Genomic DNA, 4,054 nt, shown 5'->3' on the forward strand with positions numbered 1-4,054 from the left:
AGAGCCAAGGTGGCCTAGCCCTGCTCTAAAACATTGCTGGAAATTTCCACGGCCTGGATGAAGTTCTCTCTTTAGTCTTGTTTTGCAACCTAATTTATATTAAATATGATTTAAAAAGGGGGTTCAGGGGCAGGAACTCTTTTAGGGAAGTTTCAATGGAATGTCAAATATAAGACAGATTTCCTGACCTGGCCCTCCACAGGGGATGGGGACTACGACTCCCAGAATTCCTCAGCCGGTCCTGAGGAATTCTGGGATTCGCAGACCAAACAGGTGGCAGATTAGGGACCACTGATGTAAGGCAGAGGTCTTCAAACTTGGCCCTTTTATGACCTGTGGACTTCAACTCCCAGAATTCCTCAGCCAGCGTGCACGCTGGCTGAGGAATTCTGGGAATTGAAGTCCACAAGTCATAAAAGGGCCAAGTTTGAGGACTGCCTGATGTAAGCCAACTTGGCTAAGCAGAGGTATGTTGAAGCAGGGGTCTTCAACCTTGGCCACCTCACAACTTGTGGACTTCAACTCCCAGAATTCCTCAGTCAGCATGGCCGGCTGAGGAATTCTGGGGGTTGAAGTCCCCAAATTGTAAAGTGGCCAAGGTTGGAGACCCCTGTGTTGAAGAATGCTCATTAGCCAGCTTCACACCATTGCTGACCTCCATCCTCTTCCCAATTACAGAACGCCATTCTCAAGTGCTAAAGCTACCTGGGTCAGCGAACTTCAACTTGGACCCCATCACCCTTCCTCTGCTGAGGCCACCGAACAGGAATGTGAACATCACCTGGATATCAGCCATTCCAGATGTTGGAAGCCTCAACCTCCTTCTCTAAGCCTTGGCAAGCAGGAAAATGGGTTGGGGGGTCCTGAGGGCATCTCAATATGGAGCTTTGCTAGCTGGGGAATTCTGGGAGTTGAAGTCCACACACCTTAACGTTACCAAGGTTGGAAAACTGAAAAGGCAGCATGGCTTGGGAAATCGCTGAGGTCCATCTCCTCCTAAAAATAATTTTTTTAAAAACCCTCTTTTGAACCCGTGTCCCAAACACGCTTTAAAATGTGGGCATCCTTAGCAAGACGAGGCTGTGGGCCCATTCGAGTCATCTCTACTGCTTTTCTCAGCCCGGTGAATCTTTTCTTTTTCTGGGGGAGGGGGGGGAATCAGGTAGTCCTCGACTTACGACCACAATCAAGCCCAAAATTTCTGTCGCTAATCAAGACAGCTTTTAAATGAGTTTTGCCTCGTTTGATGCCGTCTTGCAACAGTCGCTAATCCAATCACTGCAGTCATTAAGTCCTAACACGATTATTAAATAAATCCGGCTTCCCCGTGACTTGTCAGACGGTCGCAAAAGGGGGGAATCCCATCACCCCGGGACACTGCAAGCGTCGTAAATATGAACCAGTTGCCAAGCGTCCAAATTTGGATCCCGCTACGATGGGTTGTCAGTGTGAAAAACAGCGAGGTCCCTTTTTTTCAGGGCCACTGTCATGTCGAACGGTCACTAAACAAATGGTTATAAAGCGAGAACTGTGTACAATTGGCCAGATGTTCATAAACTGGGGGAGGGGGGGAATCACAGCTGAGAAGCTGGATGACCTCTAAAGTCTCCCCAGAGAGGAACCACAATCCAGGATGAGTTTTTGTGTAAGGAGCAGCACAGACAGAGCCTGGAGCGGTGTCAAGAGAGGAACCAGCCTAGAATCCTTACATTGTCACAAACGATTTAAGTCCAACCCCTGTTGAATTCCGTTCACTCTTTATCTAGCGCCAATTTAACGCTGACTCATTGGCCGAGTAGATTTTTGCGTCCAGGTAGTAGTCCTCAACTCACAACCGTTCAGTTAGTGATCGCTCAACAATGATTCAGTTAACAATTAGGTCATAAAACGGGGCAAAATTCGCTTAACCGATGCTCCACTTAGCAACAGAATTTGGGGGCTCGTTTTTGGCCATCGGTAGAGGAACGCCTGTACTGGCACGAGCAGATAAAATCAGCTCAACTGGAACTTGACAGTGTGGTCCTGGTTCTTCGCGCCCGCTACGTTGGGATTTGCAGAGGGGGCAGCAAAATAATTCCTGGGAAGGGAGGTGGGCATTTGCAGCGCCCACAAAAGTCAGATCTTCCCGTCTGCCAACCTGGGGGTGGGGTGGGGGGTCAATCCTGGCACCACATTCCAGAAGAGCTGACGGGGCGAACCTGCCTGCAGCATCAGTGCCCTCTGGGCCCTGTCAATCCCACCCGCTTCCTGGCCTTGTTCCATTTGGGCACCCTTGGCCTACACACAGGGGTAGGCAACCTTGGCTCTTTTATGACTCGTGGACTTCAACTCCCAGAATTCCTGAGCCAGCCATGCTGAGGGGAAAGGGAGAGGTTTCCATGCTGAGCCATGCTGGCTCAGGAATTCTGGGAGTTGAAGTCCACGAGTCATGAGGGGGCCATAGTTCCCCCATGCTGGCTCAGGAATTCTGGGAGTTGAAGTCCACCAGTCATAAAAAGAGCCAAGTCTGAAGACCCCTGGTTTAAATATTTAAATATTTTTTCCTCACAGTCACGTGATCAAAATTCAGGCATTTGGGCCGAGGTAGGCAACCTCGGCTCTTTTATGGCTCGTGGACTTCAACTCCCAGAATTCCTGAGCCGGCCACGCTGAGGAAAAAGGGAGAGGTTTCCAAGCTGAGCCATGCTGGCTCAGGAATTCTGGGAGTTGAAGTCTACCCGTCATAAAAGAGCCAAGTTTGAAGACCCCTGGTTTAAATATTTAAATATTTTTTCCTCACGGTCACGTGATCAAAATTCAGGCATTTGGGCAGAGATAGGCAACCTTGGCTCTTTTATGACTCGTGGACTTCAACTCCCAGAATTCCTGAGCCAGCCATGTTGAGGGAATAGATAAGATAAGATAACCTTTATTGTCATTTTTATACTGTGGGCACAATGGCACACATCAAAAATGAAATTTAGTTGCCCGCTCTCAAAGTGAAACACATACATGACACACACCTAAACATACTATGAACATGAGATTTCCATGCTGAGCCATGGAATTCTGGGAGTTGAAGTCCACCAGTCATAAAAGAGCCAAGGTTGCCTAACTCTCCATTACAAAAATCCAGAACTTCGAAAAAGGATCGAGATTCATGCGTGAATCCTTTTCGGTGTGAAGCGTGCAGTTGGGAGCTGCTGAGCAGATGCCCTCAGAAGTGAGATGGTATAGGTTCTCTGAGATGGTATATAGGCCCTCCTACTTGAGCAGGGGGCTGGACTAGAAGACCTCCAAGGTCCCTTCCAGTTCTATTCCACTCTATTCTATTCTAAGCCTACAAAGCTGCCCTCCCTGGGATCTTGACAGGGTAGAAGCTCTTAACCCCAAGATGCTTTTTTTTTTTTCAAAAGGCAAGGAAAGGGACTTTGTTTTCCCGTGAAGACGTTTCACTTCTCATCCGTGGAGCTTCTTCGGTTTCTACGATAACTTCTGAAGAAACGGAAGAAGCCCCTTGGATGAGAAGGGAAAGCTCTTCAACGGAAAACAAAGTCCCCTTGCCTTTGGAACAAGCGTGTCCCGGGTGACTGAGAATCCCCATAGACATCTTGCGGGTTAAAAATGATTTTGGAACTGGAGCCCAGGAGCGCCAGTCTGCGGGAAGAGGGTTTAAAAAAAAGCAGCCTGGGTCTGCCTTGCGTTGGGGTTCGAGGGAAACCGAGGCTACATCCTGGGAAGGTGGAATCGCTGTGGCTTCCCCCAGGCCGGGCAATCCTGCAAACGTCGGAGGGAAGCCACAGCCACACAATGGTCTGCCAACTGCCGTCGCTTCGGCGTCAGCCGCTTCGTTCCCAGCGGTTTCCGAAGGACATCTGTTCTCCCCAGAATCAGGTCACCGGGGGTCGTCTGAAGACGCACTTTGGGTCCTGCAAGATGCCCATTTTGGAGAAGGAACAAGCTGGTCTCCCCCCCCCCTCTCCCTCCCTCTCTTTCTCTCTTTTTCCTCTCTCTTTCTCTCTCTTTCTCTCTCTCTCTCTCCCTCCCTTTCTCTCTTTTTCCTCTCTCTTTCTCT

This window comes from Protobothrops mucrosquamatus, unplaced genomic scaffold, assembly GCF_001527695.2.
Source record: "Protobothrops mucrosquamatus isolate PMUCROS unplaced genomic scaffold, P.Mucros_1.0 scaffold5737, whole genome shotgun sequence".
NCBI lineage: Eukaryota > Metazoa > Chordata > Lepidosauria > Squamata > Viperidae > Protobothrops > Protobothrops mucrosquamatus.